This window comes from Protopterus annectens, chromosome 15.part0, assembly GCF_019279795.1.
Source record: "Protopterus annectens isolate FY-2018-M chromosome 15.part0, PAN1.0, whole genome shotgun sequence".
Classification (NCBI taxonomy): Eukaryota; Metazoa; Chordata; order Ceratodontiformes; family Protopteridae; genus Protopterus; species Protopterus annectens.
Genome location: NC_056749.1, coordinates 643,009,418 through 643,023,395, shown reverse-complemented (window position 1 = coordinate 643,023,395; position 13,978 = coordinate 643,009,418). Strand labels below are relative to the sequence as shown.

Below are 13,978 nucleotides of genomic sequence, written 5' to 3'. Positions count from 1 at the left end.
CTCCTTTGAGGTGCGCTGTGGAATAGATGAGACAATCTTAAAAAGCCTATTGAACTTTTATTTTGCTGTCTGCTTTAATATTTTTTTATGGACAAAGTGCCTTGCCTTGTTTTGATTTTATTTTATATATATATATATATATATATATATATATATATATATATGGGTTTACTTTGGTCATTTGGTCGAAACTCATTTCATCAAAAGTAAGATATGGCCTTTACCCCACTGTAGTGCGATCCTGGAGTTAGAATGTAAAGTAAGAGAGGTATGGGGGGTGTAGCCCCCACATAGTTTGAGTTTATATTGTCTTGTGGAAAGAGATGTTCATTGCACTTGTCAATATACATGTCTATGGTTTAAAACATTTAAAATAGGTGGGGAGGTATATCCCCCACACCCCCCAATGTTAGGGGCTGTGCTCCTACACCCCCTCTTACTTTATATTCTAACTCTAGGATCACACTACAGTGGGGAAAAGGCCATATCTAACTTTCAACCAAATGAGTTTCGACCAAATGAGTTTTCAGTGAAGTGAGTTTTCAGTCGTGTGCTTAGTCAAGTGAATTTCGACCAGAGTAGATCCATATATAGCAAGTACAAATATGACTCCTTCATTGTCCATGCTGGCGTGAATGACCTGAGACGTACCTCCCTGGACTACATGAAAAGAGACATAGAGGAGCTCTCTGATTATGTAGCCCAGGCTGGTATGACCCTGACCCTGAGCAGCATCTTGCCCTCACCAAGAATGATGTCACAATACAAAGACAAGATGATCAGCTTTAATAATTGGCTCAAGTACTGGTGTCATTCTAAGGGGATCCAATATCTGTCTGCCTGGGATGACATGTTGGACAAGCCACGCTGCTTCGCAAGGGACGGCTTGCACCTGTCACCACTGGGCTTCCGGATATTGGCTAAGGCTCTTGCCACCCCCATAGTGCCTTTTTTAGGTAAGGCTCAAAAGACAAACCCACCTCCTTAGAAAACAAAAATGGAAAAAAACTAAGGGTAATGCTGCTCAATGCCAGAAGTCTAAATCTCAAGATGCAGGCAGTCGATGCACTCCTCAGCATGGAGAACAGAAACCTGGTTCAAGGCTCCTGAGAGCACCCCAGCGCTACCAGGCTATACCTCATATCATGCTTTTCGGCCCCAAAACCCGAGCTGAACCACAAAGGGAGGGGGAGTGTCCATATTCATCAAGGACACCCACACCTCCAGGTTAGTAACAACACATGAAGCATCGGAGACCATACAGGTGTAACTAACCATAGGCAAAACTGCTATACAACTGGTAGCATGGTACAGACCACCCTCCCAATCTCAGGAATCCCACTCAGCCTTCCTGAAGACATTGGAGGATATGAATGTATCACAAAATACCATCATACTGGGAGACTTCAACTACCCTAACATAGATTGGGTACATTATTCTAGCCCTAACACCCTAGCCCAAAGGTTCCTGGAATTCATAAATTCAAATGCACTGGAACAACTAGTCACCTCTCCCACTAGGGGAGATAATATACTAGACCTGATCATCACAAACATGGGGACAAAATGCTCCACACCGGAGGTATACCCCTCACTAGTGAGATCTGACCACAAACTAATCACCCTGGATATACATATCCCACCTCCACCCCCAGCACAAAAGACCACAGTGAAAAACTTCACAAAAGCAGACTTCACTCTTCTTAAGACTGAGATGTATCCTTTAAGCCCACTGGGCCAGTGGATACCACATCCCACAGTGCTGAATCCTTCACAAATGCTTTCTATGGACATCTCCAAGAATGCATGGATCATGCAATCCCAAATAAATCCAAGTCCCTCTCCACCAAAGGCAAGTGTCCTGTCTGGTGGACCTCAGCCATTAACAAATTGTATAACAAAAGAAGGAAGCTACTGCATGACAGAGCAAAATCCCATAAAGGGAAGACATCTCTGATCAACACTAGCAGAAAACTATGTTCTCTCATAAAAACATCCAAGGCCAACTTTGAGAGAAAAATCGCTAAGGACACTAAAGATAACCACAAAGCCTTCTTCAGCTATGTTAGAAACCTGGGCGGAAACCCTCAGATATGCTCAGAGTTAGTTCACAACAACAAAAAATACACTGAACCCACAGATATTGCCAACATTCTGGCTGACAAGTTCAGTGCAAATTTCTCCCCTCCCTCACCCCCAAAAGAAGAAATACTTATCCCAGCTGAATGTACTCTCCCTGTTATCTCAGATGTCCAAGTGAGAGCCGCCCTCAGCAAAGCTAAAAACACAGCATCAATGGGACCTGACGGTATCCCGGGTTGCATGCTACGTGAACTCCAAGAGGAGCTAAACCCGCACATAAAAATGCTATTTAACCTTAGCCTTACTACAGGATATGTACCTGAACACTGACGTACAGCAACAGTGGTCCCACTCCACAAAGGGGGTACCTCTACAGACCCTGGGAACTACCGCCCCATAAGCTTAACCAGCCTGGTCTGCAAAGCTATGGAAAGAATCATTATGGAACTCATAAACAGAGACATTGGGGACCTACAGACACTTGACCCCACCCAGTTCGGCTTTGTAAAGGACAGATCCTGCCTTTTGAACCTGGTTGACTTTTTTGAAACAGTCACTAGAGCCATTGATGAGGGCAAAGCAGTCCATACAGCCTACCTGGACTTGGCTAAGGATTTCGACACAATACCCCACTCAGGCATCATAGATAAGCTCAACAGCTTAAACGTAAACCCTTATGTCACTAGATGGGTTGCAAACTGGCTAAAGGACAGAACCCATAAAGTTAAAATCGCTGGAGCAATGTCAAACTCAAAGCCAGTCACAAGTGGTGTCCCACAGGGATCTGTCCTGGGACCCCTCTTGTTCGGCATTTATTTCTCAGATGTTAAAGCAAACATGTGAGGGTTGTGGTTGACAAAGTTCGGAGATGACTGCAAACTAGGCACCATAGTCGATACACCACCGGACACATACATCCTACAAAAAGGCCTCACAGAAACGAACAACTGGTGCCGGAGTCATGGCCTTAAACTAAATGCCAAAAAATGTATAGTCATCCCCTTTGGGAAAAACAAAGTACCCACAAATTATCACATAGACAGCAACCCACTGAGTATGAAAAAAGTAATCAGAGACCTAGGGACCCAAGTCGACAGCGACCTCTCATTTGACACCCACATTGCCAAAGTGGTTAGAAAAACATTCTACCTTGCACACCTTATCATGAAGGGATTCACATCCAGATCCAAGGATGTCATTGTACTCCTATACTCCTCCCTCATCAGACCCATGATTGAGTACAATGCCCCATTTGGTATGTACCTCACCCGACATTTGCAACAGCTGGAGAGACCACAAAAGTACCTCACCAAGAGGATCAAGGGTATCCAACATATGTCTTATTCTGCCAGACTAAAGAAACTCCAGCTCTATTCAGTAGCATACCGCCTGCTCAGAGGTGATCTCTGCCTGACGTACAAGGCCATGTCCAATCAGGAACTGATGGACATGCTCCACCTCAAAAAATCCAAATCCATCAGAACCACGAGAGCTAAAGACTTAAACTTCGGCACAAGTATGAAAAGGACATGTTGGAGGGATAGATTCATAACCCAGAGGCTTCCCATGCTCTGGAACAAGATCCCAGTTCATGTTAGGCAGAGCCCCTCACTGACTCTCTTCAAGAGAAATCTTGATGAGTGGATGGGAGAGTGTAAGTTTACCCCAGGGGTCACATCTGTGTCACTACTCGACAGGGGCACAGTAAACTAATTCTATTATATAAGGGGACCTTCACTGTGTCACTACTAGACAGAGGCACAGTATTCTACATCTATTCTGTGCATTTTTGTACCATTTCATGGGGTGGCGAAAGCCACATCACTATGGCTAGGCTTAAAAATACCCCAGGGCAGATAGCCTAGTGCTAAAATATGAAACTATATATATATATATATATATATATATATATATATATATATATATATATATAATACAGATACACAAGTACGTGTGTCTCGTTAGTAGAAAAATTGTTTCATTTTTCTTGTAACCTAATTCTATTGGTTTGTATAAAAATTATATATACTTCCAAATATCTGCATATGCCACCAGGACAGTGATGGCGAACCTATGACATGAGTGTCAAAGGTGACACACCAACATTCAACACCCAAGTTCCCAAAGAAACTGAATGAACAAAAATACAAGAAATATGTGACCCTGCCCTTATTTATTAAAACTCAGCAACAAACAAGTCATTAATTGATGATCAAATCAAATGCAATGTGTTCTGTATTTTTTTTCAGTTCAGTTCAAAATTACTAGTAAAAGTAGGGTACTTTTTTGGTGCACTATTTTGAGCCCAATTATCAGTGCACATATTGTTTTCTCTATTGTAAGTCACTGTTTTTTTCTTTTACTTTTTAATACATAGCAGCACATATGATTGGACTGTATTTTTTTAATTGAATATGTAAAAAACTGTTTCCCTTTTGTTGGAGGAGTGACATGCAGGTATAGTCAAGATAGGTATTTTCCAAATTTTTGAAATGCCGAGCCCAAAAGGTTCACCATCACTGCACTAGGATATCTTTGTCAGAGGTACAATAGACAAGATATATTCTCTCTCGTCTGTTTTTTTCTCGAATAACTACTGTTTTCCCCTTCTTTTGTGCTGCAGACATCGATCACCTCTTTCATACACCTTTATCCTTTGTTCTTTATACTTTTATTTTCTATTTTTATCATAACTGTCAGCTATACCCCCTTTTGAAGAACAAGCGATTTATTCTTCAGAAAAAAGCATTTGTCACACATCCAGTGTTAACATTTCAAACAAAAAATATTGAAATAACTATGCAAAATACTGTTGCATTAACAAAATATTTTTTAAGTATAAAAATATATACTAAACAAGAGTCAAGTATTATATTTCAGGTTGTTCACAGATGTTCCTTATTTTCTCTGTCTGTTCATCATGTTGAGAGGTACTGTTCCACATATGGGAGACAGAAGTTCACGAGTAGTGAGTTCTATGACAGCTTTCTGCTACCTCTGCACACGTCACCTTCATTTATTATGCATTCATTTTCTCTACACTGCTACTACTGCTCTTTCATTTTACCACCTTTCAAATAAGCATAAGAATGCATAGGATATGCTGCAGTTATTGTTGTGATAACTGATAAAGACCTAACTGAAATAATAAAGCCTGGCACTGAAGGATCTACTGCTCCAAGAGCTGTTTGTTGAATCCATGAGTTCAGCTATACTGCTGTTATTTAAAACAGAAACTGCAGCAGAAAATATTTAAAATGCTTGTTGAAATAATGTCCTGCAAAGTTATCCATGCAAGATTCCTAGTAGTAGTTGTGTAAGCCTGAAGAGATTCACGTAAAACTGTAAGATGTGTGTTTTATGCAAATGGGGCTAAATTATTCCTTTCCAGCTAGATCTGTTACTGTTTCCAAACATGATGTAGCAGCTGTCATTCCTAGGGAAGCTGACAGATACTACTCTACCTTAAACGCCCCATTGCTCTGTGGTTGATATTCTGGTCGGCAATTTCAGGGTTCAGTCCTGAACCCCTTTTAATGCCCCTGTGGTGTTTGCTTGTTGTCCCCATGTCTGTGTGGATATTCTATTTTCTTCTACCTGACAATACACATGCTCTGGGTGAAATGCTGCTTGAAACTATCTGTATATATTGCATTTCTTGTGGTTGAAGACCGTCTACACTGGATAATTTCATTTACATCATTAACAAATAAGTTAAATTAAATTGCACCCAACGCTACATTGCTAGCTTAATCAGTGTGACACAATTCTTAGAGTACTGAGTCTATAGATAAAAATTATGTTAGCCTATGATGTCACTATCACTATCATCACACCTGTGTGTGGAAAACAAGAGTCAAAAGATAACGTTCAAACCAGCACAATAGTCGCCTTAGAACATTTTATAGCAAACATTATTCTACGGTGCAAAAACAAAACAGATAAAAAATAAATAAATAAAAATATCATTAAAGTGCTGCATTCACTATAAATGTGTATTGCTTTTCTCTCTGCATAGTATATATTTATTGTTGTCTCTTTAAGAGGTGCCGACACTAGTACATTGGTTATACCTTGCATGTTACAAACACAATAAAGCAACAGGTTGTGTAGTAATGTCAGGTACTTAGGTAAAATGTTTAGCATATCTACTAACAGGACTAAAGATGCCCCAGAAAGTGAAACATGACAATCCATAAGTTTTGTTTGTATTTTAGAGTTGCAGTCATATTTTATGTGCACTTCTTACTTCCACAGAGCTACTAATGTCTTTTAATTGGTTTGTTGACTCACCTAGCAGTATAGGCAGCTTCATTTAGCTGGCTTGGGAAGGTTTTAGCAGTGTTGCTATGGCAGCAGCCAGGCTGAACTACGGCATGGAAGTCAGATTCTGAAGGCCATTAGGTACTCGGTCAGGCCTGTACCATGAGAAGCAAGCAAGAGGGGAGGCAGGAAATAAAACTAATATTCAGTTCTCTAGTTTGATTGTTCACAAACCTAATAGTTTTTAAGTTATAATTAATAACAGCAAAGATGTGTAATTTAAAAGACAAAAAAAAAAAAAGTTGTTATAAAAACTGTGCTTATTGAGTTTATTTTTTTAGTTCCTGAGTCACTTTTTGTTTTCCCTTGACATTTTATACTCTACAGCATACACAGACTGAGAGTGGCTGTACGTCTCAGCAATGAAGTTATGTACGTAGGACGTGCTTTAATTTGGTTATATCTAATGATTTCACAAGCTTGGTTTTAAAATGGCGGCATTCATTATACACCCATGCTAAAACCTCTCCCAGCACTTTGTCTGGTTTGCTTAGTACTGCTTTTGCTACTGCCTTTAGCATATGGCATGTTGCAGCTCAAAGTGGGCCTCTTAGCTGCTGTTTATTTTGCTGCCAGCAAACAAATATAAGGTAAGTTCCTCTTTTGTAATTACTAGTATGTTTTGCAGAGTCTAAATCCTTTTTCTTGCAGGGAGGGGGCAGCTATATAATGTAAACCGAAAAATAAATTTATACAGTGAAATGTTTTTTTTTCTTTATTTTTGCCAAGTATTAACTCTGAGAGGAAATATTATTGGCAAAGGAAGTGATTTACACTCTGTGCCATTTGTTGAAAAGTGCTATTTTATATATTTCAGTACTTAAAAAATAGCACAGTATTCCTGCTAGTCATGGCTGCTTCTTCCCTCCATTTATTATTGCTCTGAGAATTAGATTAAAATGTAGCATACTGAACATTTAGGTTCAGCTGGTGTTATTTTTCATGTGCTGCACGATACATATCATCCCTTGAGTATGTTTTTGTCCTGCATTATACTGATAAAAGTTTGTTTTCATTTGCGAGCACGTTGCACTTGCACTGAATTTCTAAATAGAGTGTACAACCTATTGTTTCGCAGTCACTCCCTCTGCAATTACATTTCTATTTTAGGTTGTCACGTTCATGGCAGTGATAGTTTACAAAAATAAATTCACAGTTATCAAGTAATAGGAAGGCAAACTTTTACGTGAAATAATGCACACTGCGGATAAGACACTGGCATGTCAAATGTTTTGTATTCATGTTATACTTCAGAAAATTACTTTTTTTTTCTTATCTGTTATGAGTTTTATCAACATCGGTATATTTGTGACTTGCTGTTGTAGCCGATGAATAGTCGCTGGATTTTGGGAAGAGCAGAACTAGACATTTGTTTCAGGAATACGTGGCATGCTTACTGCAAACATTTAAAGCAAAATGGTCAAGTAACTGAAAGCATCTGACATACACATATACAGAGAACCTGTTTTTTGTGACATTTATGAGCAATGTTTTGCCAAGTTTCCCTGCCTGGGTTTCTTCTCTTCAGTTAGAAATAAATGATTTCTTGGCCAGTCTTGCAGTCAGAAAAGCCTGTTTGATTTGGCTGTGGAACTTGAACTGCTCTGCAAGACTGCATGTGCTGTCCATGTTTACTGCCTACCACTGCACGCTTTTCTGCCTAGAAACAAAGGCTTCAGCCAAGCAACTGTCTCCTATGCCAGTGTGAACCACACATACCTTTCCCTGGCATGCAGTGATGACCCTACCCAGATAAAATGCAAGAAAGTACAATAATGTATTTGGATAGAGACAAGTACTGGCATATGGTGGGTGGGGTGGCTTAAATTTTGGGTAAGGACATGATAGTAACTGCGCAGTATTTCCAGTAGGCCAGGCATGACGCTGTTTAAAAAAGAAGGTGTGCCGTTTTGATATCATGCCAGTCTTTGCTGAATCATAGTGTGATTGTGGATCTTTAATATAAGCACAAAGTAATGGCTGCAGAACAATGACACAGACAGCTTCAGTGTTTTTGCCTTCTTTGCTTTAACTGCAAGATTGAAGAACCATGAGTGAGTTGTTCCATTTGCTACTGAACTGGTTGAAGCAGTTGTGCTCCTTTTTTTTATTTAAAAAGCAATGTTTCTCTCAGTGCAGAAGTCACATCTCATTATATCTGTTGTCCACTGAAGCAGACTTCTGCAGTTAAGATAGTTTGGGCTGTGAGCCATAGGTCAGATGGTTGCCTCTGCATGATTACTTTGAAAGTATTTTTTTTTTTTCATTTTAACTTGTGTTTATTGCAAGTGTACTCAGCATGTAATGGCTTGCTATAAGGATGTTGGTATTTAAATTATAAACTGCCTAGATTATTCTGATGTGTCATGAACAGAACACCAGAAGCTATCTGAACCTGAAACTTTAGAAGAGTAAGCATTAGGCACACATTACAAAAGACGTTAAGTGTGGGATTTAAAGCAGTAATTAGGGAGAGGTAATGATCTGTGTCATGTTAAGGCTATCGAATATCCCTGAGTTAGCTTACTGCTGTTTCAGTTTTTAGCTCTGTTATACTATAGCACAGTAGCAAAAGTTGCATTGCTGGCTTCTTTGCTAAGGAAGACAAAACATTCTTACTGATCTCTCAGAAGTTAGGGCATGCAGAATAAGTAAGGACATAGTACAAGATCTCAGTGCACCTTTCATATTGACCCATATACCTAATATACCAGTGCATGTGTGTGTGTGTGTGTGTGTGTGTGTGTGTGTGTGTGTGTGTGTGTGTGTGTGGGTCTATGTTTACTGATCGAAAGGATTGTTCATCGAATTCCCATTCATTGTACATAGACCATCAAAACTGCCATAATTCAAAAGGGCAAATGACTGTACAGAAGTTTATTGAACTATCATAACTGGCCAACATAAAGGGAACTGAACGGAGTACGTACTTACCGGTAAGAAGGGATAAGGAAACATGCCCTTTCCCCACTGTAGTGTGATCTTGCAGTTGGTATATATAATTAGTGGAGGCTGTGGGGGGTGCAGCCCCACAAAAGAGGAGTATTTGGTAAACACCGAACCCTCCTTATGTAGGAGGCTGTGCCCCCCACACAGCCTGCTAATTATATATACTAACTCCAGGATCGCACTGCAGTGCGAAAAGGTTTCATTATCCCTACTTACTGGTAAGTACATACTCCATTCTGTTCCCTTTATGTTGGCCAACTGTGATCATTCAATGACCTTCTGTATGATCATTTGACTTTTCGATGAACGGAACATTCGATGGTCTATGTACGATGAATGGGCATTCAATGAATGTTCCGTTAGATTGGTAAACATAGACACATGTGTGTATATGTGTATGTATGTGTGTGTGTGTGTGTGTGTGTGTGTGTGTATGTGTATATATATATATATATATATATATATATATATATATATATATATATATATATATATAGTACACACACACACCTAAAAAAAATATATATATATATATATATATATGTGTGTGTGCATGTGTGTGTGTGTGTGTATATATATATATATATATATGTGTGTGTATGTGTGTGTGTGTGTGTGTATATATATATATATATATATATATATATATATATATATATATTTACAGATATAATTACTGGTTATATCAACAAAACAGCCAGCTGTTGTGGTGTGGAGGAGGGGTTGAAGCCCCCACATTTTGGGATGAGGAGGTAGAGCCCTCACACAATTTTTATGCCTTTAGCTTTTTTTTTTTTTTTTTTATGTAGCGATCCCAAGTGCAAGTCTGTTTTGTTTGTATTTCTGATTGTGTGTACCATTGCAATGTATGTGTTTGATTGCTTGTGATTCGCTGTGTGAGGATCGACCATTTGAGTTTTCGTTAGTGGCTGTTATTAATGTAAATTAATTTAATTTGATTGCAATTACTTTGGTTGTGTGATCTTTATGTTGATTAGTGTTTAAGATGTCTCAGTTTATCAAACACTCATTATTTAGATTTGGACTGCAGTGCAAACTTTTGAGAATGACAGCAGCATACTAGTGGAGTTTGTCCTTTGGTCCTAATTGTACAACCACTGAGTCTGTACCTATAAGTAAAGAGTTATGGGGAGAGCCCATATCCCAATATACATTCTTTAGTACTGTTGTAAACATGCTGGAGTTCTATATAAGTGTTGTTCATTTGTTGTGAAGTATCTGTTTCTTTGATAGATATTATCTGTAGTTTCCTGATCACAAATGGAAATGTAAGAGATTTTGTTTTGGATTTGTCTTTTAGTTGATGCAGCAGATTTTGAATGATGTCGTAGCTGATGGAATATGTATGATGTATTGAGGATTGACTACTGTTTAAGTCATCAAGTGTTTATGTAGTCATATATGCATGTTTATCTCTGTCTCCGTATATATATATATATATATATATATATATATATATATATATATATATATATATATATATATATGTATAATATATATATATATTTATTTTACATTTGTTGACCGGGATAGTCCAACTGGATACATGTCCATTTTCAGCGGAGGCCCGGGGAGAAAAGCTCCAAAGGTATACATATACAATCATTACAATGTCATGTCAAACAGGAGTAATCAGAACATAATACAAATATAACACATTTTACAGTCTAGTTAAATTTATGGAAATATACCACTTATTCTAGTACATTTAAATTTGTACAGTCTAACAATCTTCTAAACTGGCTTAACAAAGATATCTGAGTAGCACTTACATACGTAGGATAGGTACACCAGTATGCATAAAAATTTAATCAGGCTTGGAGCAGATATATATGTCTGATTCTGTATATAAAAATAGTAGATGTATATGAGTATGTTTTGGAGACTGCTGGATCCCCAGTATGAACCAAAAGAGAAACAAAAAGTGGAAATTGGTGGGGAAAAAAAACCCCACAGCAGGCACATAATAAACTTCACTGCTTGTCTGAGGCAATAAAACATGATTTGTAGTATAAGTGCCCTTTAAGAAGAGTATGTGTGTAGATATGCATCTCTCTGTGTGCAGTGGAAACATTATATAGTAACACAATATACGAGTTACTGTTACGATAAAATAATCCATACTATAAGTCACACAGATTTGAAAGATGCAATGTGACATACCAAGGATATGATCATTGTGTAAAACTGCTGTCCTGAACTTATCCAGAAATGAATGAGAACTGAAAAAGTAGTTACCAGTTACTCTAACATGAATGCTTCCCATCTCAGGGTAACATGCTGCTTATCCATTGGTTTCTCTTCCCTCTCTGTCTCCTGTATGTGACATATCTCTTCTCCTTACCCAGAGACCACTCAAAGTGCTTGTTAAACAACGAATGCTTCAAGTGACTAAATGAGAGCTTGTAGCAAACCTGGATCTGGAATTTGATTACTATAAAACTAGACTGAAAGTTTCTAGCCAAATTCTAAAGAACAGTGTCAGAAAAACTGTGCTTTGGAATACTAGTAGAATATATTCAGTCAACAGACACATGGTGCTGGCCAGCCTTCTTCTTTGATAAAAGCCCAGGGGCATCACTGCGGAAGCAGGTTTCCTATGGGGTAGAAGAAATAGGCTCTTTTTCTTGACTAATATGGTCTTGCAAAGTTTCATTGACATGCACTATTGATAACATACTAACTCTTCAGTTAAAAACTGCAGTTACAGAACTGGTTTGCATGCATGTGCTAAAAGTATTCTACAGTACCTCTGTGCTGTAAGGCTTTACTCTGCACTGTGTTAATACCAGACTCCCAGTTCATCTGAGTGACTTTCACCAGAAAGGGAAGGCAAAGATGATCAGGCATGCAAGATTTCACTTCAGTCTAACAATTTAAAATGCAAAACAACTTTATACAGAAATGTAGTGATGAAATACAGTTGACAGTCTTGATTAAAGAGCTGTAGTATGTCGTTATATATGTGTGCCATCGGATCATCAAGGGTTTGTACTGTGCACAGCAGCAAAAACAGAATGACCTTTTCACAAATAACTCTTAGCTTAGTGTGAATTTGCATGACTGAGTTGTAGTGTAAGTGTTCATTCACTTAGGGAATTCCCAAACTCCCCGGGAATGGAATAATTTGATCTGGCTTTGGTGTCAGGTGACAGTCATCTCCTCAGTTTGGAGGACTTAAGCTCTGGCTTAATTTGTTCTCTTTAATAGCTCTTCACCTGCAAATGAACCGCTCTGGATTGTTTGAGTATTCAGATTTTCCTTTTAAAAGGTGTCAGAAAGCTGGTGTATGACCGTTTTAGAATTATGGTCTCAAATTAGGTACTTGCATTATGTGTGATAGTTCTATAACAGCCAAGGGCTATGGAAAGAAGGACATCATGAGAGCATTTGTTAATAGGTATGCATTGCAGTGGTTAGCATAAAATATGCTTGAAAAGATCTAAAAAAGACACTCAGAATGTGGACATGGGACAAAAGACTGTTTCTGGTATAGAGCAATGTATATGGCAGGAGGTGGAATATGTGGGGTGGAACCTGTTAGAAGGAGAGGAATTCCCACCATTTTTACTCCTATACCTTCTTATTGCCCGTTTAGTGGATACAGCTACAAAATGGAAACATGTAAATCACCAATGTAATGTATATCCTGAAGCTGACTGAAGAGCATCAATAGACATGCATGAGAGACAAACACACACACACATACATACATGCACTTTCACATGTCATGGTATCCATGATTCACAGTAGTTTGTCTTGAAGATGCAGTGAAAATATATTCCAATTGCATCATTAACACTGTGCAGCTTCAGAAATATTTGCTCTAGGTTTGTGTCTCAATCACGCCAATAACTTTCTTTTATGCAAAAAAAAAAAAAAAAGAAACTTATAGCTAATAGGACCGGAATGAGTTAACGCATATAGTAACTGAAGCCGATCAGTATTCCAAGCCTAACTTTAGGCTGATAAAAGGAAAACAAGACAATGTCAACTGCACTGAGAGTGTTTTTTTCGGTAGTGAACTAATATAACATGCATGAACTATTGAGGCAGCCTTGCTGTAATGCATCACAACAAGAGGCAGAGGAGCTCTTGGGTGCACAGGCTATGCGTTTTCTTACTGGTGCCGCATTAGGTTTTTGCATAGTATTTCCTAGATAGTAGCTGGAGTTGGAAAGGGGGAAGAAACCTGCACCGCCATTTATCCAGCGAAGAAACTCATTACAACGAGTATGTAACTTTAAGAAAAGTAAAATTCGCTGTGGTTATAGTGCTCTCATCTGCCTAGTTCAATGTGAAACATCTTTATTTTAGTGTTTATTTATGTGTATGTACAGACAGGACAATGTCAGCAGGCTAAAGACATCATAGACACGAACCCCTAGACAGTGTTCTGTTTTTGAAGATAATTCCTTGACCAGTCTCTTGTTTTCTTGTTAGGATATGAAAGGTTCCTTCTCTGTTGTTCCACTCATCCCAGAATATTTTAATGTTCTAATTTACCATTTTCTCTTTTAGTGCATCTTGTTTGAAAGTTTTTGCTGGAAAAAAAAAATGTATTCTTTCTTACCTGTCACTTTCACTAAATCCACTCTTCTGT

At 38.4% G+C, this 13,978-nt stretch overlaps 1 protein-coding gene and 1 long non-coding RNA gene across 8 annotated transcripts in view; one reads left to right on the top strand and one right to left on the bottom strand.

Moving 5' to 3' along the window:
• Window positions 1–6,469, bottom strand: part of LOC122789972 — an 843,188-nt gene extending 836,719 nt beyond the window's left edge. The window contains exon 1 of the long non-coding RNA XR_006362895.1: window positions 6,376–6,469. This is a non-coding gene — a long non-coding RNA (uncharacterized LOC122789972). The remainder of the gene's footprint in view (window positions 1–6,375) is intronic.
• A 315-nt stretch (window positions 6,470–6,784) lies between these two features.
• The window catches only part of LOC122789971 (muscleblind-like protein 2), a 938,268-nt gene continuing 931,074 nt past the window's right edge, over window positions 6,785–13,978 (top strand). For 2 of the 7 annotated variants that reach the window (XM_044057472.1, XM_044057473.1), the window contains exon 1: window positions 6,786–6,995. The gene's annotated coding sequence lies outside the window, so the exon portion shown is untranslated. Of the gene's footprint in view, window positions 6,996–13,978 lie in introns of all 7 variants that reach the window. The other 5 variants (XM_044057477.1, XM_044057475.1, XM_044057479.1 and 2 more) reach the window with 4 other exon arrangements.